This window comes from Columba livia, chromosome 14, assembly GCF_036013475.1.
Source record: "Columba livia isolate bColLiv1 breed racing homer chromosome 14, bColLiv1.pat.W.v2, whole genome shotgun sequence".
Taxonomy (NCBI): Eukaryota; Metazoa; Chordata; class Aves; order Columbiformes; family Columbidae; genus Columba; species Columba livia.
In genome coordinates this window covers 3,015,209-3,041,489 of record NC_088615.1, presented here as the reverse complement: position 1 = coordinate 3,041,489, position 26,281 = coordinate 3,015,209, and the positions used below count along the sequence as shown (strand labels likewise).

Sequence of the window (26,281 nt, the reverse complement as noted above, 5' to 3'; positions counted from 1 at the left end):
AGCTGAGCAATCCCCCGTCAATAAGAGCAGGCAGTGAATTGGTTAATGTCCAGTGTCAAACTGCAACCTGTACACATCTTCATTTGTTTGTTTGGTTGTTTAAGTTTCCTGTGTTCATAATGGTGGTTGAAAAGAGCAGAGGGATCAGATTAGAATATGCATTTCAGGGCTATGAACCTTTTGAGAGGAGGCATTACATTTTTAACCTGAACTATAGCCATCTCGTGAGGAAATCTTTATTTGACTACAAAAGCAGAAGAGTTGGAGCAACCCCACAGAGTTGGATCCGTCAGTAATTTATACGGCTCCTTGCCTCAGCTAGGAAGATGTCTCAGAGCTCGGGTCCAACACCAGCCCATTCCGCATCCATACCATGTGCTGCCTCACAGCTGCAAGAAAACCTGGTCAGTCCAGCCTGTATTTCCAGGCTCTCTGTGCCCCGGTGCTGAGCTCTGCTGCGAGCTGCAGCAAGGCAGGTGAGCTGTGTACCTGGTGAGAGGCAGATCTGAAGGATCAAGTCCCATTTCCCCAAGGAACCAGTGGAAGGAAGGCAGAGAATAGCGTGTCCAGCCTGTGCAGCCCCAATGCCCTCTGAAGCCTGAAGGGAGGGAGATGCTGCCTCAGGCACCCCGCAGTTATTGGCTTTACACCTGACATATCCGCATTACCACTGCAACACTATTAACCACCTTTTTTTTTTTTTTTTAATGACTGCTGAAACATCTTTTTAATCTTTTTTTTAACCTTAGAACCATACAGAAAGTGACAGCGCAGTGACTATTTGCAGCTCTTTGGGATGTTAAAGACATTGAAGTGCTGGAGCGGGTCCAGAGAAGAGCAACATGACTGGTGAAGGGACTTGAACATAAGACCTATGGGGAAAGGCTGAGGGAGCTGGGGTTGTTTAGTCTGGAGAAGAGGAGGCTTAGAGGTGACCTCATCACTCTCTATAACTACCTGAAGGGAAGTTATAGCCAGGTGGGGATTGGTCTCTTCTCCCAGGCAGTTAGCAATAGGACAAGGGGGCATGGGCTTAAACTCTACCAGGGGAAATTTAGGCTGGATATTAGAAAGAAATTCTTTACAGAGAGAGTGATCAGGCATTGGAATGGCTGCCCAGGGAGGTAGTGGACTCGCCGTCCCTAGAGGTTTTTAAACTGAGATTGGACATGGCACTTAGTGCCATGATCTAGTAAACGGACTAGAGTTGGACCAAGGGTTGGACTGGATGATCTATGAGGTCTTTTCCAACCCAGTCGATTCTGTGATTCTGTGATTCTGTGATTCTGTGTATGTTTGTCACTGACATGGCAGAGACACGACGCTGGGCGCCTCAGCAGCCCTGGGCAGAAGTCCTGACTTCTCCAGTTCTGGAGGACGAACGTGTGAATGGGCAGAAATCAGGGAGAGACGAACATTTATTGATCCGCTGCCAGAAGTATAAAGGGGCTTTACAACATTACTGTCAATGAGGGGCTGGTTGTGCTGATTAAACCAAAGTAAAATGAAGAGGAACTGATCAAATATCCCCTAGCAAAAAGTGATGAAGGTGTTCAAGGCTCACATAACAAAGATCCTGGTCTGCAGCACTTCTAATGTTTGATTAATCCCTGGCATAACTTGTAATTAACACTAATGAGAGGCAGCAAAGAAATCCTTGAAAACTGTTCAAATCAAATTTCAGCTTCTTTCTGGTCCGCGATTTACACTGCGAGCAGATCAGTTTTCTTTCCAGCTCCCGCACAGTCACCCCTCGACCCACTCACACTGTTGTTCAGCAGGAATCACGTTTTGCTGCAGAGGCAGCAATGTATGAGCCTTGCTATTGACATTCAAATAGATGGGAATGGACAGTTATCCAGGCTTTAAAGTCACCAAGCTGCTGGCTTAGGTGCCAAATATGACTTGTTCTTGCCAACCAATTTGATCATTGGGCTAAAGGTCAGGAAATAATTTTCCTCTGACTTTACAATTCCTTAGCCACTTTATTCCATCTCAGTGCATCTAAAAACCTGGGAATAGAGAACTGGCTCCCTTTAGCCTCTTGTGTGTCTGACTCTCCATAATTCCTACAAAAACACGTTAAACCTGAATGAATCTCTACAGCATAAAATAGCACTGACCATCCTGACTGCCATCTCTCTTGCTTTTGTTCTGCTGGGGGATCAGCTATTTAGCTGTACAGAAAAACCGTGGCCTCAGTTTATTTGCAGCATGTTTTCTGCTCTTTACAAGCATACTGAAAATGATCTATATCTTTTAGCTTGGGGGCTAAACCAGAAACCACTGAGGGGTTAAAATACAGGATAGAGAAGTAATTGGATGTAGAATTAAGAAATGCTAACCCTGTCACCCTTGAACACAGTGGCTGCAGTGAGGGAAAGGTGAAGTTATTTGGCAAGCAAATAGCCAAATGAATGGCAGTTGAAAGGCAGCGTTTTGATAGGCACTAATTATTAAACTGTAATTAGCACAAGGATGCGGTGATCTGCTCAACTCCCAGCTAAGCAAACAGGTAGAGGTTAAGGACAAAAGGAACCGCAGTGTTGCCAACCTCGTGGATGCTGAAGAGGCGCAGGACGGGCAGCCCGGCCACACGCTGATCCCTCCACAACACTTGGGACCTCATCCTACCACCTGATACCACGGGCTTTCTGAGATGTTCAAACCAGGGAGGACAGCAGCACAACGGCACCGACAGCCGGGGAACCACTGGAAATCAGGGGAACAAGGGCTAAAACCATTTCCTCGAACATAATGGCAGTTTCAATCATGTTTATCCACCATTAGTGAGACATTTGAAAAATCTGAGCCTGTAGTAGCAAACCAAGGTTAGAAATATTATGCTATTGAAAGGTGTCGCTTTCCCTCTCATACAAAACCATTCTCAAAACTAACCAGGGGCTGAGAGAGACCTGGAAACTTTTCTCTTTGCCTTGAGGGTGTAGTCGACTTGTCACTGAATCTAAGAATAGTCTTCAGAGTATTGATTAACCCATCTGAAGGAAGCAACAATGAATTAGAGAGAAGAAAATGAAACCAAGCAAAGCTTTAGAGCATATTTGACAGCAAGATCTGGGTTAGGAGTAGCAGAACATCTTTTATTACAAGTGAGTGACAGTTCCTTTGTCAAGATACTATATTTTTATTCCTTCTCAGCCATCAGCACTATACCTATAGAAGCCCACTCAGCATTACAGGAAAACCTTTCTCCTAGGATGGTAATTCATCTGTTCAATGATTTGCTCCTTAGTATTTTTTTACTTGTGTCCTTTTTTCAAACACAGGATGATTTAGTCCAGAATTTTAGAGTTTGCTTAATAATCTCATGGTTATTTTTGTAGATATAAGCATATAAAATGTATAAAGATTATTAGCAAGAGAAGTCTCCCTCCCCACTTCTCCCCCACTGAGGGAGCAGATTCAGCCACACGCATGCCACAAAAAAGAAAGGTACTATAAAATCCTATTGAGCTCTCAAATCCCAGGAAATAAAACTACGACAGTGCTTTAAAGTAGAAAAAATAGTGTATTCTTTCCACAAGATTTTATTGTCTTCTTGCCTCAAAATCATTAATTGACTCTATTTAAATTCGAGAGCTAACAAAGGTCAAACTGCTACTCTTTACTATCACAGTTTCGTTGGAGATCAAAGCAAGTATATGACTACATGGAGCATGCAAAAGTGCAGCGTCAAGTGTGGATTCCTTCACAAACATTCTTCTGTTACCAGGAGAAATCCAATTACAATAGGCAGATACCTATAATTACATCAGCTTTGTGATAACTCTTCCTCCTGTGTCATAGTAGCTCGCAATAAAGCAACAATCAGTGTGTGTAAACACCACATGATCCCTGATCTCTGTTATTATGACCTTTCTCATGGTGAGTAATCTCTGCCCTCACAAGTGAAGATAATTGCTAGATTAGAATAGTGCTCACATATTATATTGCGAGTCTCATGGATATTTTTTCCAGTCCTATGGGTGCACTAGGACTGACTGGGAAAAGCTCTCAGGATCTACAGGGAAGGAGAGGAAAGGGATGGAAGGCTCCAAAGACTGCCAGGGCTGGAGTAAAGGGTAAACGCAGCCATCAGCAAGGTGGGGATTTAACTCCTTATCTTAAGGCACCTTCACATGCTTTACTGAGCCAAGTGACTCCCACTGGAGCCATTGGACTGAAAGGTCAATAAACAAAATGCAGAGTCACGAGAGAGGAAAAATTCACGAGGGTGAAACAATTCTGTGAAAAGTCTGAAAACAAAACTAAAGAACAATTTCATTGTGCTAGAACAGGCCTATGACATAAAGGAACCAGCACAGCACCTGGAGCTCTTTCAAACCCAGCTGGAATCAGTAATGACTGAAACTTCACTTCTTTAGAGAGACACAGCAAGTGGCCACCAGACAGAGACACTTTTGGCTACTGCCACAGCAGGTCTGGCTCACATCAGCTTTGTGATAACTCTTCCTCCTGGTCTATGATAGGGAACAAGTATTTTCAGCACATGCCCAAGCCTGCCTTCAAATCTAAACTCAGTCTACCCAGAAAGCTGGGATGCAAGGCTCTGGTCAAGCAAACGCTTCTGAAATTGCATGAGGAAAGGTCTGCCACCCGCTCACGTGAATCCCTGCTGGCACGGGGAGGTGTTCCCAATGTGCTCACGCACACTCCGTCACCACCAGCCCTTGCACTGGTGACACGTGGCCAACGAGGCAGAGAGAATGACTGTGGAGCCCTTCCTAATCCCAAAATATTACATATTACACTTTTAGGCTGCTTGTGCTCTTGATAAGGGCTATTCTTGATAAATCAGATAGCCCTTCTGTAAACCACAGTGTGTTTCTACTGGCAGAAATTGGAATAGGTGATACCTGATTTTAGCTCTGAAGACATGTATTTCATCTTTGCCCAACTGATATGGTACTTTAAACTTGCCCACGTTTTGGGAGACGAAGAAAGTAAAATAGATCTTTTCTTTGGTTTGTTCCTTTCATGTAGAAATGTCTCACCATTTAATTCTGGCAGGGAAACTGCTATATGTAAAGGAGACCCACCAAAATCCTAACTGCAGCATCTCTAAAGAGAATGCATATATTTGAAATGGCGTGAAGAGAGTGGTCTCGCGGATGAAGAGTTTGCTGTGGAGGGATTCACACCAGCTCTCTGCTACGAGAGTCCATAGCAAGTGTCCTCTGCAGCAACTGCAGCGTGAAGGCAACGAAACAACTAGTACTGTTCTGACAGTGAACGGTAGCTCATTAATACAAATTGTATAATTATTTCTTTCCTCTTTTTTAAGAACCAATCCTGCTGCTGTTTGCACCAGCAGCAAACAAACAGACCCTCACAGACTTCTAGAGAGCATTCAGATCTTCATTTTACAGTGAGGGAAACTGAGGCACCAAGACTTTAACTGATGCTAATCAATGGCAAAAAGGCTCTGGATTCCAGTGCAGCCAAGGTTTACGCTTAGTTTTAAATGACCATCCCAAAGTCTTAACAGGGTGAACCTGCAGCCACTAGAAAGATGTAGATACAAGATCAGCAGCATCACATCGGAGCATCTCTGCTTTGCATCTGAGGATATTTGCTTCCTCCAAAACGCTGAAAATGCAAAGATGCCTAATCCAAAATGTGCCCACAAGCCTAATCGGGAAAAAGGATGTTTCCATGTGCTTATTCATGTTTTTGTTTGTTTGTTTTTTCACATGCACTGAATCCCACCGGGCAGTTTGGTGGTTACTGCAGGAAAAACGAGAAGCCCCCATTGCCTTCAGTGTTCACGCCGCAGTCCGAGGTGCTTCGGGCTCTCACCGTGCGCTCTCTGGCTGCACCGTCCTGCCTTCAAAACACACACGGATCACGGGGGCCACTTCCCCAGCTCAGCTTTGCTCTCCCAAAGGTCACTTTGGGAGGGAAAATCCTGAACTTCTGCTGCAAGTTTAACAGAATTCGTGAAGCCTTTCAAACTGGCAGAGTTTAAAAGGTATTTGCTAATCTCCCCAAATACCTGAATTAGTGTGTAGCAAATGACACAAGAAGAGAGGTAGAAGGTGATTTGTTTTAAAATACTGATGTCTGCCTCACCTTGAAGCAATCGATGGTAAATTCAGTAACTATATTTACTACATAGCACCTGGAGAGGTTATTCAGTGTCTGCGGGTGGGTGCGTGTTTTGCTGCAATACAAAATGAGTGTGTTTAGGAAAAAGGGGCAGCCAGCCCCTTTCTTTTTTTAGATGAAGGGGAAAATACACCTGCCAAAGAAACGAACCTAGGTTGTGAATAAATGAACTCACAGAAGGAAGGCAATATTTGTTTAGCTCTCATTCTCTTTATGCTACACCTGGCTGCCAGAACCACTGCAAAATTTCTAACGACATTACCAGGTTATTTGCATTTAAATCACTTTTTCTGACATTACGTAAACCTCTTAGTAGAGCTGAAGTTTCCTCTTTCTCTCGGGAGCTGCGCTTAGCGGTTTGCTCCCAGTCCTGCCCTGTTCTCCTCCCTCTGCGCCACTGGGTTCTATTCACATCACCTGAACCAGTTCTCGTAGGCTTTGTTTGGAGCTGGTTATGTGGTTTTCTTAGGTCTTCATCACAAAATTACACTACCAATGAATTCACGGTTGGGTCTAAAAGAGAACATGTGCTTAGACCCAATGTTTTCACAATTCAGAGGTGTTCTCGTAAGGCTATATTTCCAAAGTGACTATTCAGTGGTATTTTCACCACTGTCTACATAAGTATTCTGCTGCCTTGAACTGGATCAGAAGAGTTCTCTTATCGGTTGGGGAACTGTGTGGATATGGAAATGAAGTTTCAGGTTTGCAGCTCTAGTTCCAGTCTAACTCCAAGCCCAGAACTCTGTCCAGGCCTGTGTAAAACGCCTGCATTTGAGCAGATACTTATTTCATGTTGAAATGCTGTAAACTTGGTTTTGAATGGTGGATGAAAAGAATGGCACAGCAGCAACGGGAGTCTAAAAAATGGCAAGCAAAGGCAATGTCAAATGTACCTTCTACTGTCTCTAAGACAGCAAAGCAGGAGTAACAAAGAAGATGTGAAAAAATTATCTCTGCTCCAATTCTGGACGTGGCTGGAGACTGCTACAGCCCCTACCGCAAATTACCACAACTCCAGGGCTTTCCTAATTAACTTCCTATAGTGCCTGTGGACTGCAACCCGGAGACAGAGCATGGAGAGGCTACAGCTCCAAGTCTTTTGATACTGAATGTTCAGGCACTCCTAACATACTTCGTTGCTTAAAAGAGGGAGGGTTTGCAACACAAGACCATTTGGCAATCTCATGTTACCCAGAGAATGCCCATGTGTCAGGGAAATTCCCAGCTGGTAGGTGGGATGGGCCACTTTCCATCGGAGCAGCATCGGGAAATGGGAACAAAGACCTGGATGGGAGCCAGGGCTCATAGACGCTACAGTAAAGTTATCTGGATACTTGGGTGGGCACACACACCTTAGCTTAGGAAAAACAACAAAAACACACAAAACAACAAACAAATGCAAACCCACAACCTCATTATTATATCCTCTTAACGTTGTTATATATGAAAAAAGAAATGTCTTTGCTTTAACACCAGAGAACATCATCTGGTATTTGTTAGTCATATTAGCGTAACATTTTGCAGCCTTCTCTAGTAGTTGCAATGTACTTTTCACCCTGCTCTCTAGGTACCATCCACTGGATGTACTAAAAGGTTTAGTCTCTCCCAAGCAAACCACTAATGTTTGCCAAGTACTTTGAGATCATCTGATGAAAGGCTCTGTAGAGCCACAATCTATTATTTCTCAGTCAGAAAAACAGATTTGCTGAACAGGAAGAACAAAAGAATGAGCTGTGGGCCCCCAATAAGCATTCAGCACAAGTTAATTTGCTCAGCAGCTGTATTTTGCTGAGACAGATTGCATATTTTCATTGTTAAAATAAAAATGTCCACTGGGCTTGTATCCTTCATGCTTTACATTGCTGTCTGCTACATCCCGAGTCTCATCTAGTGAATAAATTCGATTTCTTTAATAAATAAGAGATCCACTCGAATAATTTTGCCTTTGTCCAGGCAAAAATTAACAAAGCCGGTAGACACATGAGGCTGCAGAACCTCCTCGTGGAAAGAAATAGTGGAAATCTGGCAGCCAGCAAGGCAAGCGGTGTGTGTGAATCATGCCCGACGCAGAGCAAGGCAATAGGAACGATAATGCTGCGCTACACCAAATAACCTTCAAGCTTAGTCACAGTTTCACACAGCTAATGAGCAGAGGGAGCAATGAATCTTCGATTTATGGCCTTCTGTTCCGATAGATTTAGCCTGAAGACAACAGCAGCATTTCCTTGCATCTCTAATGACTTATCTTGTCTTTAGGTCTCATTTTTTCCCCCCTTGTCCTCCCCTACATCAGTGATGGTTTTTTAAACCATTATTGAATTTTAAAATGCTGGTGTGTAAATGCTTATCATTAGCTCCTATAGTAAAAATATGGAGTAACACCCGTGAATCTGCCAAATTTTGCTCCTTGTTTCTTTTCCTCATCCTTCTGTCTCTCCCACATCAGGCTGTTTACACAGAATTATCAGGGATGTGGTGCAATGTTCCTGCTATGCAAGAGAAGATGCTTTGACTCCAAAGCCCTGCTTCCGTGCATTCTTCTTTTGTCAATTGCCCCTGGTTTTATTTTTAGCCCAGAGGCGAAGCATTTAGAAAAATCTGATAAAATCCATTTAACCACAGTTAAACTGTCAAAACCTGACCAAGACCTAGTTAACTTATAAGAAGTTTACATGTGTTTATCTGAGCTCACATGATTAAAGCGAGCGCGTGTTTATTTTAACTCTAACAGAGTGGCTCTGGACTTAGAACCCATGGAGAATCAGGCATTTAAATGTACCCGGTGTCACTGCATGGAGACATAACAAAGGCAGAATTGTGGCAAAAAAATGTCCCCAAAACCCCACATTTATTTGGGAAAAGGCAGAGGAAAAACGCACTACATTGACATCAGCAGCTCAAATGGAGGCGGTTGCTTCCTTTGGAAAGGAATTGGGTTTACTTTGAGGACAGCGGTAGTGAGACAGTGATGACGATGCCCATAGCACATGTGAAGCACAGTTGCAGCCTCGAGCCCAAACCTGCCTCATGTCTGGAGAGCAGGTACCTGCTCCAGGTGAGCTCCATGGGACCAGGACAGCAGCACTGGGGACAAGAAGGCAGAAAACTGTCACCAAGTATCTCCAGCTGCCTTTAGCACCATCAGGAAGATAAATCAACTAGGCTCTTCTTTGGAAATACCTGACATGTGCCGCAAGGTAGAAGGGATGCAGGATGCTGAGATACAGGTATCTGCCCCACAGGCGTGTGCTGCACATCTGCCTGGGGCCAGGTTCTTCTTCTTCTGACCCTTCTTGCAAGAGGCAGACAAAGCCACAGACCCCATTTTTGTGGGTTTTATTTCTTTTTTTATTTTTTTAAGAATATTAGAAAGTCCTGTGCTATTGACAGCCAGCGTCTGTAGAAGAAAGTTGTTCAAAGGGTGCTCTGCATACTGGATGTGACCCATGAGACAATTCCGTCCAGCCTCCACCCACATATAACATTTATATATAGCCACAGAATAAACTCTTTTGTATAATCCTGCCACAAGCTGTCAAGCAGGGCAGCCCTGGACTGGATTTTGCTGCTGTTGTAGAAAAGGAAGAGCACGTCTCATTTTATTAAAATACTAGAACGAGCCTGCCATATCATAAAAATTTAAAAATAGTGCAGAGTGCTACCTTACATAAAACACTGCCCTGAGCTGCCTTCTATTCACAGCATCCCAAATACACTATAATCCCAGAACAAGCCACAGACCAGTGAAGGGATCTGAAGCTGATGTTTTAGACAGACAAACGCACCCCTTCTGCTCCAAGTCTGATTGTACAAGCTAAACGAAACAACCATTTTCTGTACAATTAAACTGCATACCCATCTACCCGCAACAATCTTTCATTCCGTTCAAATCTCACTTTCAAGCATAATTTAATTAAGTGCATTTTTCTGAGATGCTCAAGGGAAGTCCATGCCCTTCAAAAATCAGTGGGGCTCAGCTTCAACCACCATCTGTGCTTCTGAATGGCCTCTTCACACAGAAGGAGCAGTACCTGCACATACCTGGGACGCATAAGAAACTTCCCATGGCATCACCGGTGCCTCACATTCTGGCTTCTCCAGTGCTGCCGTGTCTTGAAAGGGAAGGCCCTGCTACACCACCAGGTCTCTCAAAGAGCTTGGGTTGACTTGGTCCCTCATGCTGAAGCTCCCGTTCAAGGTCCCTCCAGGTCAGCATGGGACCAACGTCCACTGGCTGTAGTGCCCCACAGCTGCAGGTGTGCTCTGGGGTGCTGCTTGTTTTAACATCACACCGAACAACACTCACAAAGCTGTTTGAAAGCACCTGGTCTGCAGCCCCTTTGAGGATCCCCAGATCCTGTCTCAATGCAGCCACACAAGTTTGTCACAAACGTCACTGCCAAAACGTCTTGCGTGCAGCTCTGGAGAGGTTACCATCCCCAAGCCAACTGCAGTCTGTTTGTCCCCTTCCTATCTTTTCTTGGAAAACATCATCATCTCCTTCCCTGTGTTTAAACTAACCACAAATATTTTGACATAACTGGGCTAGGATGCAATTACAGTTATGCTGGCACATCAACAGGGGTGGCAACCTCTTGGCCTGACACAGCAGCAGCCACAACCGTGTATCTACTTCGGCCTTCATTGTTTTTTCCCTCTTCCAACCAAAATGATCCTATGATTCTATCACTCTACAACCTTTACAGGCAGTGTTAGGAAAATCCCTTGATCTGACCACATGATGTGGTTTCCGCGTGAACCCTCAGAGCTGAACCCTCAAATGCAAACTTCCATGATACAATTGCCATGCAGTCTTGAATCCAGAATCCCATCACAGCACGTACATGACCAGTCTGACACTGGTAAAGGGTTCTTTCCACAGGCTGGGGTCTGCCTGGCTACGCAACGGCTCTGCAGAAGAGGACCTGGCATCCTGATGGATATCAAGTTAAACATAAATTAACCGTGTGCCCGTGCAGCAATGAGAACTAACCTTGTACTGGGCTGCATTAGGACGAGCATAGCTAGTCAGCCAAAAGGGATTATCCCTCTCTCCTCGGTACCTGTGAGGCTCTGTCTGGGGTCCTGGGTCCAGTTTGGGGCTCCCCACGATAGGGGAGAGATTGGCAAACAGAGGATAGTGCAGCAGAGGGGTTTGAAGATCTCAGGGAGCTGGGACACACAACACAGAGTCAGGCTGAGAGGACCAAATATTTCCAGCGTTCAAGTGGAAAGGTTCAGCCTCCCAGATCTTATATAGAAAAACAGAGCCTGTCTCCTCTCAGAGGTGCACAGCAAGGAGTTGACAGGCAATGGACATACGTTGCAGTAAGGACAATTCAGCCAGGATATATGAAAAAAAACATAATGAGAGTGTTTACACTGCCCAGAGAGTCTGTTCAATCACCATCCTTGGACATATTCAGAACTCGGCTGGGCAAGGTCCTGAGTAACCTGACCTAACTTTGAAGTTAACCTTGCTTTGAAGAGGGGGTTGGACTAGGTGACCTTCAGAGGTCCCTTCCAACCTAAATTATTCTATGATTTTCTGGAAAAAGTTCAGATGCAGAAATGATCTTAAAAGCACGTCTCAGAAATATCGAGCTAAAAATGCAGCAGCTCTCCGGAGGCCATAGCAACCCTGATAAGGTGGCTGGTATCCACAGCTGAATTCTCAGGGGAACAGCTCGTGGGACTGTACGGCTGCAAAACAAGAGGCTCAGCCCTAATTCAGCCCTGAATGCTGAATCCTATCACCCAGACTGATCCAGCTCAATCCAAACAGTGCTCCCTCAGCTCTTCTCTAATGACAATAGGTTTTTTTCTTTCAAGAGTTCAGTCTACAGAGCTATCACAACAGCAGCGCTTCCCCCTGTCAAATTCACTTTTTAAAAGCCATGAAAAATGGAGTGGAGAGATTATGGAGGGATATCTCTGCACAAAAGCGGGACCAAAGTCAATCTGTTTCTATAGTGAGGCTATGAGGGGAGATCAGCCTATTGGGGGGGAAGAGATCCAAATTCTTTGGCAAGAGCCATGGGTTACCTGGAAGGACCATCTCTCCTTTTCACCCCCCAGGCTCTGGAGATCCTCTGGCTCCCACTGGTGCTCAGTTTCTGGGGAGCTCTGGTCCCTTGGCACCAGGAAGGCCCAAAGATTTTAGCCAGAAGGACATGAGATGATGATGATGGTCACACATCAGCCAGCATCCCCTCAGCCACTCCCCGTTCTCTGCCCTATTTAACTGACTTTCCTTGAAGCAGAGCTCACAGAGCTCAACAGAATGGCTCTTTTTCCAGGTGCCTGAGGCTTTGTCACTGCCCAGAGGAGCCACACGTCCCACATGGATGGACAAGGGGACATGTGCAGCACAGCCCTCCACACAACGCCCTCCATACCACAGGAACATCTCCACCTGCATTTACGCTTTTTGCAGTAAATATTTCTTGCCTTAATGTGAATTCGCTGCTCCAAAAATAGCCATAATTACCCAAGAAGCAGAGGAGCCTATTTACAAGATTTAAAGGAGAAGAGGAAAAGAAAAATCTCTTAGAAGAAAACTTAGAACACCTGGGCCTCAAGGTACAAAACAATTGAAAAGGGGCAACTTGCTTCTCTGGGAGAGGATCAGCCTTTTTCGGAGGGGCATGAACTTCTTGGTACTTTGCCCGTGCCAAGAAACAGAAGTTGCTCAGTTCAGATGACAATAAAATATTACATGAAAACTAATTACTCCTCATGAGCAAACTATTTGAAGAGAGGAGGGGGCTCTGGCAATACTCACGTTTGTCGACGTTTGTAAAGTCATTACTGAACGTAAGAAAAAGACCCAAAAAGGCATAATAAAGGCATGGGTGTGCACACAAGAGATTGCCAGAAAATAGTAATTTAAAATAATAAACTTGTTACAACAGCAGCAATGCTTGCTGCCTATCCCAGCTCTGAATAATTCAAAAGGTTCCTGCTTCGCTTAGTATCTCAGGGTATTTTCAGACCTGCAGAATTTTCTGCTGGTAAATAATGCATCTGTGGTATTCAAACACACCTGATACCCAATTAATACTAAAGATTTAACACTGCTGATTTTGAAATAAGAGGATGGCTAAAGAAAGCAAATTCTTACTGAGCTGCCTGTAGTCAGAGTGGAGATTCAGCTGCATCTCTGGCCATGAAACCAAAGAGCTGAGAAAGGAGGCAAGAGAGTCAACAGTGCCCTGGGAAATTAAATTAGTAAAGACAAGCAGAGGCCTATATTTTATGCAGTATCTGATTTTTTCTTGAACGTGGACTGTATTTCATACAGATTTTCTTCTAATAATGCCAGAACTTTTCACTGCCTGTTTGTGTTCACCACAGTCAAGTCACGGCCTTTGCACGGCGCAAAAGCAAACAGCGGTGCTCACATTCCAGCTTCTAAATCAAACTAATTACAGGGTCGGAGTGAGAGAGAGATCTGGAGATGCTGGTGCCAGCTCCTGCCAGGACTCACCCAGCTCTGCTCTGCCCTCCAGATGCTGGTCCCCTGCCCAGCCCTTGCTGGTATCAGGTGCTTGTCCTCTTATTACCCATCCCCAGGGAGACCCGCATCTCTGATTTCATGGCATTCAGTCCAAACTCTTCCAAACCTGGACTTCTTAAATATGTGGTTTATCTTGCTGCTGTGGCTCCTATTGTTCCTAAACTGTTTTTCTTATTAAATTATAGAAGTTTCGAGTTGGAATAAGCCTTCATTTCCAAACACGTCTGCTAGCGATCGGCTGGCTGCAGGGGAGAGATCAAGGGGGAGGGAAAGCAGAGGAGAATTACAAAGGTTTCAGGTTCCTGTAAACAGAGAAACATTTTTCCAGTCATCAGCCTGAGCCCAGTGGAAATAGGGCTTCAGTTTCCTCTCGTTAACGCCGGGGATCCGGTGGCAATGCTGCCGCCGTGCCTCCTTTTTCTCTAGAGGTTGCCGGATGCTGTTTGCAGTGCAGCTGAGCAGCAAACGCGTGCGCTGGCTGTCATCGCTGCGCTTTCCTTCCCCTTCTCTTCCCAAGCGTGCCCTGCCTGCCGCCCAGGAGCAGGTGTCTGCTCCAGGGGACGGCCCTGAAAATGCACCTGCCCTCTGGAATCCTGGCTCTGAACTCCACCATGCAACACAGCAGCTCGGAAGCGGCTCTGGGGGCTGGGGCTGAACTCCCCCAAAGGGCAGCAGAAATTCCTCCGAACCCCCTCCCTTGTGCTCTGCATCACCCAACAACCCCTCGCTCTGCCCACAACTGCTGTGTCTTGGCTCAGCTGCACATGGTGTGGGGTCTAGGTGAGGAAGCGTCTTTACGTTCTGTGTAAATACAGCACGCAGTGCGCATGTGGTTGCACTCTGAGAATGGTGTATTTAGTAATCACCACAGTGCAAACACACACAGTAAGTTGTAGCTGGGCCACCATCACCAGGCTTACACATCTCTTCCCATCAGTCAGTGTTGATACTTTTCCACGCAAACACTGTGCATTTCAGAAGAATATCCTCTGACTTGCTGGTGGCGATATCCTCAGGGGTTTCCCACCAAGCACTAAACCAACTCCATCCAGATTTGCCTGCAAAAGTTGATCAGCAGCCTGTGCACAGGCGAGTTTCCCAAATACATCACTAAACAGGAGGAGGTGAGTATAAAAGAACACTATAAATGACTAAGAGAGCAAAACGACAATATGTAGGCATTTGCTTAGACATACGTAATAATAATATTAACTTAAATCTTTTGCATATTGCTAGCACTTGAGTTTACAATCCACAAGTGTACCATTCATAAGTACTGTACCCTCCTAAAAGGGCAAAGAATTATAGTGCTGCATTTGCTGACAGTGCCAGCTGACACATTTAGCAAGAAGAAGTCTTGTGGTTAAAGCTCCTGTCTGGGCACCAGGAGAGGTTGGGTTTACATTTGGCTCTGCTACAGGCATCCTATGTCACCTTGCTTTCCCCGGTTCCCTCAGCCATGAAGCCAGCCGCTGTGAGGTGGGGTTTGGAACAGGGAGTCACCTCGTGACCAGCAAAGGACAGGTGCTATGGAAGTGATCTTGCATGTGTGCATGTATATATATACATATATATATATATAGGTACAGGACAAATGGCTTGCTAGGAGAGGATTGAAGCATTCAAGTAACTTCCCAGAAACTTCTGTTTGTTTAGGTGGCTTTACATACTGGCTGAGAACATTTCCTTGCTGTCCCTGCGGGCACAGATCTCCAGATGCACCCCGGGCAAACAGCAGTCTCTCCAAAAGTATTCCTGGTGCACCTGTCAAAGATTACAATTAATTCATGACTGTTTGATGGCTTATGCTAAATGAGTTTGGCTCCAGTCCAGTTTCCATCGGGCAAGTGTCTCCATCTCAGGAACACCGTGACATTTGGCATTTATTGTCCTCTTGGCTGGCACTCCTACCCAGGGCCACGTATGGAATGTGTCAGGGGAACAGACTCGCTTTTCAGTCCCCAATCCGCACTGAGGTAGGACGGGATAGAGGAGCCTTTTGTTGTTATTCGCATTTAACTTCCCTCTTGAAGACAGATGGAAGAGGTTTTGTTTTGTAGCCGTTAATACAGCACTTCTCACCACTGCAAAATCCTCTTCATGCTCTATCTGACAATTCCCAAACCAGTCTCCTCCTGATACAAGGTGTTTATTCACAAAGACTAAACCATAAGCTCTCCTGCAATGCTTAGATTAGCATGATATGATTCAGTAATTTCCTTTGTTGCGATCTCTCTCACACTGTCAGCACATTCACTCAATATTGTTTTAAGCCTAGTCCTTGTGGAGGTTACTGTCTCCGTCCCCACTCTACACCCAGCCACACAAAACAAGTCAGACAGCAGCATTCCTGTGCCAAGCAGCGTTATGTTCTCGTCACACTCCTGATAGCCACGGCAACATGGTTTTCAAATAGCTGTCTACCTCCAGCCCTCTCCGTAACGCCCTGTGCTCCCTCACAGATGGGCTTTTGGGGTGACCGTACCATCCTGATGCCCGCACCCATCGGCACATCCCACAGATCACGCCCAGGAGACTTTGCTGCCTTCTGTGCAATAGAGGAATAGGCAGGGTGAAAGACACCTCTTCAGAGGGGAGGCAAGGAAAAGTAGATGTCTGCAAAAGAGCTTTGGCTGAAGGTGCCTTTCCAGCAATTCCATGGGCAGTGAGGCCCTGGGTACCCCGGGCTGTGCTGCTGCAGGTGGCAGGGGCAGCTGGACCAAAATGTGACTCAGAGCCAGGGAAAACTGCTCTGATATTCACAGAGGTTTGGGAGGTTGATCTCATTTCCTACCCCTGTAGAAAACAGTCGCTGTATCACACAGAATCACGGGATGGTTGGGGTGGGAAGGGACCTCCGGAGATCATCCAGTCCTACCCACCTGCTAAAGCATCTTCACCAGAGCACATCACACAGGAAGGTGTCCAGGTGGCTTTGAATGTCTCCAGAGAAGACTCCACAACCTCTCTGGGCAGCCTGGTCCAGGGCTCTGGCACCCAGAAACCCTCCTGCAAGGCACCCTTAGCCAGCCCCCAGTGCCAGGGCACAGGTGTCCCCTCTCTCCCAAAGGACCAAGACTTTCCCAGCGATGCTCGGCAGAGCGGGTGCACCGCCTGGGCAGGATAGCACCCCCCAGCACCCACAAACCAAAGCAGGGCTCTCTCGCCTGATCAAAACCTGCCTCCTACACCCCAGATTCCTGAAATCAAACTATTCTAGAGGAATGTATCAGCACCCAGCCAGTGGGAGTGAAATGCTGAATTTTTAGCAGATCAGAATTTTTTTAAGCAGCGTAAGGAAAAAAAAACAACACACACGAAACCAAAACCAACCACCCAAAACAAAGCAACCTCCCCAAACACACACAGAGGAACTAAATCAGTATGTAGAAACAACAAGCCCAGCACAACAGGCAGACCTTGGCACTGGATGGTGCCGGCTTCCCAGCCACGATCCCAGCCCGCTCCAGCCACCTATCTGTGAAATTCCTTGAGGAGAAGCGCGGAGGAGACGACCAGGCGACTGCTGGGGAGGCGAAGCACCTGTTTGAGATCTCAGTAAACAGGAAAACAGGGAGAGATGTGGGAAATGCTTTTGTTCACTGGGCAGAGAGCTGGGGGACTGTGCCCGCAGCCATCCGCGTTTCCAGCATCCCTCCTGCTTTGCAACAAACACCAGCCCACCCACATCACAGCCCCTACCCCAGCCTATGTGCCAGCCATGCCCAGCTCCCTTAAATCCTCCCCATATCAAGGGCAACGGGGGCACTCAGCACCGCACCATCCCAAGCCTACTGTGTTGGGGTCTCTCACCCTGTTCCTTGCCTTGTGCAAACAGTGTGTGCCCACTCCTCGCTGAGCATTTAGCCTGTAACTACTCCAGGTGGGTCTTATTTTGGCTTCCCCCAGCAGAGCAGGGCCAGGTAAAGCACCAGTGTCCCAAAGCAGTGCCGTGGTGCTCACTGGTGTCACAATGACCCCAGGGCCTCTCAGAGCCAGTTGCAAACCCCTCTCCAGTCACAATGAGGGGAGACCCAATGCTGCTGGCACAGGGGGAGCAGGAGCTGATGGTGGAGGTCTGGCAGGAGTCCTGGCAGGAGCAGGGCATGGCAGGAAGGAGAAGCTGAGATGAGATCTGATCCCCAGCCTTCCTCTGGCAGGACAGACTGGCAGCACACAAAGGGACCCATTCTCCCCTGGCGCTGTGCTGCAGTGATGGATGTGTCCGTACAGCCGATCCCTGTCCCTCCTGAGACAGAAACCTTCAGCCACGGGCAGCCAAAGAAGCTCTTTCAACCTCATCTGCCACACTGAGTCCTGGCCAAGACCCCCGGGTGCCTCCTTCCTCCAGCACAAGCTAAAATGTGTTTTGTCGTGGCTCTCACGGCTTTGCTGTACTGCAAAAGATCAGGGTAAGCCTTTGCTGCAATGAGATGGAGCTCAGGACTGGGGGCGGTGGAGGGAGAATCGATGGCTCTTCTGTACCAGCTGACACCGGCATTTTTCGCGCTGCCATGGTGCAGGATGCTATGGAGAGGTACCATCCTGTGCCAGAGGCTCAGCCCTTGAGCCCCGCGGGCAACTGGGTGCCCACTGGGGCACAAACTCTACAGGCCACTGTAAAGTACCTGACACATACCACGCTCGTTTCCTCCTCAGTTCTGCAAGCACCATATTTACTCATTCGTTTTAAAGATGGGACAATAGTATGTACCGGACTTAATTCTGCCTTCACTGAGGATTTGCCCTCATGCCTTCCAGTTCCATTACCTTCCTTGTGCCACTGTGGGTGCTTTCAACTCAGCTTCCATCAGGATAACCCTGATTTATTTGTAAAGCGTGAAACTCCCTTGCCACAAGTCCAAGCCACTATTCCCTGCATTTCCCTTTAAACCGCAATCCGTACATATATGGATGTCAGAGAGGCAAATGCTTTATTAAATCATCCAGTCCACTCCTTTATGTTTTCTTTTCTGGGGTTGCCCATTTTCCCTAGGAAACTCAAGACCATTTGAGTTCAAGCAGCTGGAAAACTGGTCACAAATGGTGCTGATGAAAAGGGCAAGGTTGTCCACAAATTCTGTGGTACTTAATCAGATGATGAGGATTCTTTCCTGAATCGAAGAACTTAGATATTAGCCAAGGTGAACTCTACCTGTATCAATCTGCTACAGTTATCGCTGTAATAACGCTGTAATAACACAGCAGTCAGGTGTGCTGCACACCTGGAAGGGTGGGAGGATACTTAAACAAGGAGCCTGTCGTGGTTGAGACGGACAAACGACAGGAGCCTCTGAAGAAACGTGTCCCTTTGCACAGCCAGCCTGCTGCAGCGAGGGCTCATCCTGAGCCTTGTTGGAGCTCCTTGCAGCTAAGCCGCAGCCAAGCCAAGGCCAGAGGCACATATAAAACCTCCAGCAGGAAAGGAGAAATAAATGTGTCTGGAAGAGGCAGGCGTGAGGGTGCAGGCTGTACCGCTCCTGCTGCCTCCTCCTCCTCCCCTTCCACGGAGCAACTCCCAGAGAAAGCTCACACCACCCATGGGGCCAGGAACGTTTCTATGGGCCTGCAGATCCCTCCAGCAGCAAAATCAGTGGTGCAGACAGGACATAAATAACCTCCTCATTAAGCTCTTGCCTTGCGCTACCGAGGCACATAAAGAGCCACCAACGTCACATCCCAGCCACATGCAAATCTGCCTCTGTGCTGCATAAATCACACATAGCCACATCATCTGCTATAGATACGCAAAGCTGCAATCTCTAATTTATGCCAAGGAGTACACCATCACCTAAGGGATACAACCGGGAGAGGCTGCAGTTAGCAACATACATGAATGGCATGTTTCTACATTTGAATATTACAGTTCTGATTTTTGCTTCCTTTAGTATGTGGTAGTTTATACATCTGGAAGAGGGTGCAGGGACTTTCCATTAAATTAACACCAATGACTTCTGCTTTATCACTCTAGAAAGGAAGCACAGCACTGAAAAGGCCCATGCAGGACTCCAGATGAGCAAGTCCCAGATGTCTTATTACACACGGGCTTTTCCTGGACTATTTTCAACTTGGAAAGCAGCTTAGGAAGCTAAAATTGTGCCCTATCTGCTGATATTTTGTGACATCTACTACCCAGGCACAGAACTGCTGTGAAAAGACCAGAACTTGCATTTAATGGACTCCTAAGGCATTTTTAAATAACATTTGAATAGAAGTCTGTGTAAGTACACAGGAGAGAACCAGTGTTTGTCTCTCCTGTGCAGCAATACAAATGCCAAGTGGTGGGTGCACTGGAAACACTGGTAATGTAAATAGCTGGAGCTGGGATTCAGTTCAAAACCTGTAACCCTATTTAAAAGCTGTTGTAAGTAGTAGCAACGTCCAGTGTGGACTGATGTTCCCTCCTACACACCTGGAAGCACGCACATGTTCCATCTTTAAATATCATGGAAAAAATATATCGGGTTGAACAGCTTCCCCTTGTAGCAGAATTTGCTTTACTGCTTGTCCCTGGCATCATTCACACTCTGCTGACACTGGTTTCTAGGCTATGGGCACTATGCTGCACTATAACAAATGTTGTATAATGCACAAGGAGTTCTCTCTCCTGTGTGTGCATTCACCTAGAAAGTTCATTACAAAGGCAAGTGATACAGCAAAGATAGTACTTTCAAATTCAAACCCAAAAGCTCAAAACAATCAGAAGAGAGAGAGAAAGAAGTTATGTTTAGACAAATAACTCAATCTGCTGTTGAATACCCCGAAGTGCCTTAGCACACCTCACCTCCAGTGTGCTTAAAGTCTGTGACCCAGCGCTTGTGATCCCTCCTGGCATTTCACAGCTCACCCCGTGGGCCTTCGAGGTGGCCAGGACTGAAGTCCCAGGCTGAAACATCTCCTAATCATTCCTTGTTCACGTGGAAATCAGCCCCAAAAGCTGCACCGATCCACACAAACCACTTAATCGTCAAACATCTCCCATCTAACCTTACAGATGAGCCAGATTTCCCATTTCACTTGCAGAGCTCTGCCACTCCTCTTCAGATTGCTTAGTTCTGGCTTTGCAGCTACTCAGTTATTTTCTCCTCATCCACCTATTCAAAGCACAACCCAGGAAAGCAAAGGCCATTCTCTTCCAAAACTATAGGCAGAGCTATATGTCTCTGATATCCATTTGCTGTGCAATGTTCATTCTCATTACACCAGCATATAAATGGAGAGTTACAGGGGAAATCAGGTGCTTGCTGTCCTCAGACATTTCCCAGAATCCAAAATAAAGGGACAGTATGTTCCTGATACCATTATATTGCCTGTGAACTTTGAAGGCGGCATAACAAATGAGTCTAAAGCGTATCACCAGGAATAGAATCGCAGGATGCATTTTATATGTATGTAGCTGAAAAGTCTTCAGAGCTAATGGCTTGGAGTGGTTAGGGAAGCTGACAGACTACAATAGATGTGACTTTTTTCTTCCTTCTCCATGGAGATGACATTGATTGACTGGGCTTGGAGTTCACACAGAGCTGGCACTGGCACAGCAAATTGCCTGTTGCGCAAATAGCCCAAACGCCCCGTGAGCTCTCTGGTACATAGGCAACTTTAGCATGCTCAAAAATAGAAAACAAGCTTGAGAGCTGTGTGACATAAGCCATCACCCCGCAAAAATAAACCGCAGTCTTCCCCATGGCCCGTATGTGCCCAGAGGGTGGACTCTCTGAGGTGCAACCGAAAACCGTGAAGTAAAGGAGTTTAACCACCTTTGTGCTCCCAAAGCGTCTCAGGCGCCCGGAAAATTGAGTGAGCTTTGAGATGTGCAAACAGACAGCAATCCCCTGAGGGTTTGCTGTGCTCAGCAAAAGAGAGAGGGGTGAGGTGAGTCCAAAGGTGTCACCCCACTCGAGTGCTTGCTCGGCGTTCTTTGGGCTGGTCAGCACGATCCTCACCGCTGGCATTTTGTGCATCAAGTGGGGATGCTGAGAACATTTCACAGAAGTTCCAGAGATTAACACGATGTTTGTGCAAGCTCTGGAAGCGTGGCACAAGTCCTGCCAAGCCTCCTTCTGCCTCCAAATTCTCCTCTGCTGTTTTATCCATAATTTATATCCTGTAAGCATGAGCAAAGGTAGCAAAATATAAAGGAAGAAGCTGGGTTTTTTTTCTCCTGCACTCCCCAAATTGTAAAGAAAAGCTTTCAAGCATGAAACAGCTGTCCCAGGAGACAGTCAGCCCAAGCACAGCCCTGCTCACGCCAGGCCCTGCTCCTGGGGCACGAACACGCAACCACGTGCACACACAAGCCTTGGCTGACTCAGGCGAGTTGACCAGAAGCCCTAATTACAACCACCAAGTGCCCAGCCCGTCCTTTGTACACGCAGCGTTTGCTGCCAAGGCCGAGCTCCCGCCCGCGCCGGGGCCGGGGTGCAGCCGTCCTGCGCCCTGGTTTATTATCCTCACCCTGCAATTCCCTGCGAGGTTGGGGGTGGCAGGACAGCCTCTGATGACCTGCCTCCAGGGCTGAGCAAATGAGATTCATTAGGATATGCAAAAAGCTGAGGGCAAAGCAAGCCTATCTTTCTGTCTGAGCATCTGAGCTCTGCTGATCTGATAAGAGCGGGTTGCTCCAACATGTCTGCAGAGGAAGATCTGAGGCTTTCTTTTTCCCATGCATTCCCAGATAGTCATTGCAACTAATAGACAAATGGGTCAGCATAAATAACAGCCCCCTCATTTCCCCCAGCATGCGAGTCTGGGTGGCTTAAGTCAAGTGTTAATAAGAAATAAGGCTGCTGTAACAAGATGTCCTGATGCACTGCGAAGAATACGTAGCATAATAGCATCTTTCATATAAACCTTTCACTAAGAGCTTGTCATTACCCAGACAGAAGCGACAAAATTTGCATAGAGAAGCAGAGGAAAAGCAGCTTGAATGAGGTGATCCAAACCTGGAGTCATCAAGTCACTGAATTGTTGTATAAAATAACACAGAAGTATATTTTGGTTAAGTTCAGCATTTTCTTAGCAGCACAATAGGCAAAGTAAAAATACTACACCTAGAGGGAGTGATTGGTTGGAGGAAAGCCAGCTTGTACTCTGCTACTGGATTGAAATATGGCCCTGCGGTGTAATTGGGTGGTGGGGAGAGAAGGCTCATATTAACATGTGTATTATCAGCTCCTCATGCCAGGCCACGTGGTTTTTAAATGGAAATGCTGGGCTCACCCCATGGAAATCAGGAGGCAAGGGCTGGGGCAGGAGGGACACTGGAGTACACAAACCTCACAGCTTCTCCTCAAAGTGCTTCATCAAACCCCACGAGAGCAGAGGCACTTAAATGTCAATTATGGCTCCTTGGCCTTTTTGACAATACATTTGGCCGCTTTGACAGAGGCGTTCGAAAGAAAACAAAAGCCGTTAGCAAGTATATATTAAAAAAGCAGCATGCTCTCCTAAACCAGGGCTGGGGGGGGAGAACAAGAGCTGGATAACTCTAACTTTAGCAGCCAGCACCTTGGCTGTTGGCTTCGGGCACGGCTCCCCAGCCCGTTGGTGGAACAGGCTCCTTCTGCGATCGCTCCTACCTAGTGAAGGATTTTCGGTAGCAACCATCACCATGGTATCACAGTGCTGCTTCTGTTCAGCGATTTTGCCAATCCCCGTGGGTTTACTGAAACACCGGTGACATTTTAGGTGCAGTGAAGGGGCAGGTGGGTGGGAGAGATGCCTCTTAAAGCACCAGCTCCCAGAATCAAGGGAGGGCAAATGCAGCACTTCACCTTTTTCCATACAAGAAGCATATAGCACTCCTTGTTGCAGAGCAAAGCTCGAAAGCTCAGGGAACCCAGAACATCCTCATCTGAGGGGAGGCAGGAGGTTCTCACACTGTCCCCCTGATTTTGGGAAGGAAAAGGGCTGAGTCACAAGATATGTGCTCCTGGAATTGGCTGTAGTGAGATGGTTTCACTTCTTGCCTCCAGCTGTCGCAATGTCTGGGTTGCAAATAGCGAAAGCAAACATTTTTAACACCATTTCCCTGTTGATTTTTCAGCTGTGGCTCTCTTAACACCCGCCCCTCCTGGGCCTGTGTTCTGCTCCCTACGCCGTTCCTGCTGCCCGTTCCCGGGTGATGACAAACCACGAAGCATTTCCCAAGAGTGAGAAATCCTCACAAGAATCATCTGTTGTAAGTCCTGTCTGACAAAACCATGTCAGAGCTTTGGGGATTTTCTGTTTTTAATGAGTGTATCTTTCCCTGGCAATTCCCCCGCTGGCTCCCGCTTCCCTGCTATTCTGGCAGATATTGGAGGGGAAGCAGCGCTCACGCCGGGATGCAAAAAAGCTGCTGTTCCCACCTGAGCTGGGAGGATTGCTGGATAAAAGGTACAGACGGGGCATCACTGCTGCTGGAGCGCAGGGCTCCCTTCCTCTCTTTATTCCTCCCATGCAATCAGCATTTGTAGTTTAGTCCCTTCTTATCATGGCCTTGCAGTATCACATCTTGGCTTGGTATTTAGTCTTCCATAGGCTTGAAAGGGCAGCTTCTCCTTGAGTTTATCAGCTCAGATGGGGGACACTGCTTGATGGTGTGCCAGCGAGCTTCTGTACGATGCCTTTTATGTCTCGATCAAGTCAGCGTGTCTATTTAATTGAAGAGACAGGAATACAAAAGGTTCTTGGATAAAATCTGGGGGAGGAAAAGTGCTGCCTGACTTGAAGGGGAAGGGGGATGGATTCGCAAACCCAATGGAGCCCGATGAGAGCTGAGGGCACGGTAGCATGGGGCGGTTTAACAGAAGGGAAGGCAGCCGCTCTGCCAGCAGAAGCCCGTGAGCAGAGAACCATGGAGCACAAAATTAACACACTGGCTCATCAGGAAATGTTAATGTGGGCAAGATGGGGAATTGCTTCATATGGGCAAACAATCTGTGCAGAACGGATAAGCGTGATCAAAACCTGGTACAAATCTGGGCACGTTTCTCCAAAATCTGCCCTCTACCCTCAGTTTGAGGTTTGAGACGGAAAACGCAAAGCCCTGATTAAGGTGTTAAATCCTTATGGCAGAAAAACAACACAACATTTTGCTGAAATGAAACAAAACGGAAGCATCCAATGGGGCTTTTCTAGAAACAACTAAGCCACGGCCACACAGATCCCAGGAGGGGAACCTTGCAGCTTGGAGTAAATGGTTTTGGGTTGGAGCTCCATGTCGATGCCCAGTCAAGGAGCTGCAAGAGCACAGAAGCTACAGCATTCCCCATTGGGTTTTTTGGTCATTAGATCCCCCAGCAACACTTTTCAAAGCAGGAACACTTGGGTGCCTGGACTTTGCCTAATCCTCACTTCACCTTTCCCCCTGCTTAGTCTGATGCTGTCAAACCATTCCCTCCTCCAAAGGAAGCTGAGCCGTCTCCTTCAGCCATGTCACCATGCTGAGAACCGGAGAGCCTTGGGAAGGGACTGGTAGAGGAAGCCTTGGCTGGGGACAGAAGGGACGCAGCTCCACAGTGGCCCATCCAGGGCCAGGGCTGAAGCAGCAGATACTGTCCAATGGTAGGGCTGATGTACTCACCATATTGCAGGGGCGAAGGCAACACTTGCTTTTTTCATGAAACGACAAACATCAGGGTTACATAATTTCCTAAAAACTGTGGGAAATTCCTCGTTTTCATGAGCTGAATATCCACCTCAAAATATTACACATTTTAAAACTAAATAATTCAGTGTTTAAAGAACAACAGACCCATTCTAACTTCATTCCCTTCAGTCCTCCTAAAACCAAACATTAACTGCTAATGAACTCATTTCCACTATAAATGCTGGCTCCACTTTCATCTGCCACCCTCTCCCAAAAATCAGCCAGGCGCTTGCTCCTCCACCGTTCCGCACAGCTCCCGAATGTTGTTGCTAACGGAGAACTGGACCAGCTTCACCCAGCCACCCCCTCACCTCTTTACCCATCGCAGCGCTAAGCAGGGGACACTCCCCCGCTTTGCAATGACAGTAAAAGACACCGACACTTGCAGCACAACCAGATGCTGAATTTGGTCCCCTTGCACCTATAGTCCCACCCGGGAGCAGCAGGAGGTCTGGCCTTACTGACATCTTACAGTCGGAGAGACTCCGAGTTCAACACCCCAGATGAGCTACCGCTTTATATCCTGCTCAAAGCCTGTCCGGATAGGGCCACAAGCAAGGTAATGTGCACAGCACTTTTCAGGAAGAAGGCCAGAAGAACATTTAAAAATAATCAAAAGGCCTGGGGGTTCAGGCAAAGACGACGACGAGCTCAAAGAAACCAAGGAAAAACCTGAGGCATGGCAGCGTGTGAGTGCACTTGTCTGAGAAGACCTGAAGAAAAAGGTCAGTTTGAAGAAAACGAGCAAACTGTCTCTGAAAGGATTATTTGAAATGGTAGCGGTGGCAGGGAGACAGTAAATGGGAAGTTGCAAACCCGACGCTGTTAAAAGGAGGGAGTTCAGGTGGAGGATGCGTCTGCGGATCTACCATAGCGTTGCGTCCCAAGTCAAGGCTGCACAAACCACTACAAGAAAAGGTTGAATTGACTTGTCGACGGTGCAAAAGTAACCTAAAAATATTAAGAGCACATCGCTCCTTGTATAGCACTTAGTTTAT

At 46.8% G+C, this 26,281-nt stretch overlaps 1 long non-coding RNA gene across 1 annotated transcript; it reads right to left on the bottom strand.

The window, feature by feature from the left end:
- Window positions 1-905: 905 nt before the first annotated feature.
- LOC110359639 (uncharacterized) lies at window positions 906-24,137 on the bottom strand. The gene is made up of 4 exons (XR_010466094.1): window positions 17,465-24,137; window positions 17,071-17,205; window positions 15,322-15,415; window positions 906-14,709 (listed from the first exon to the last, which is right to left on the bottom strand). It is a non-coding gene; the product is annotated as an uncharacterized LOC110359639 (long non-coding RNA).
- Window positions 24,138-26,281: the final 2,144 nt, after the last annotated feature.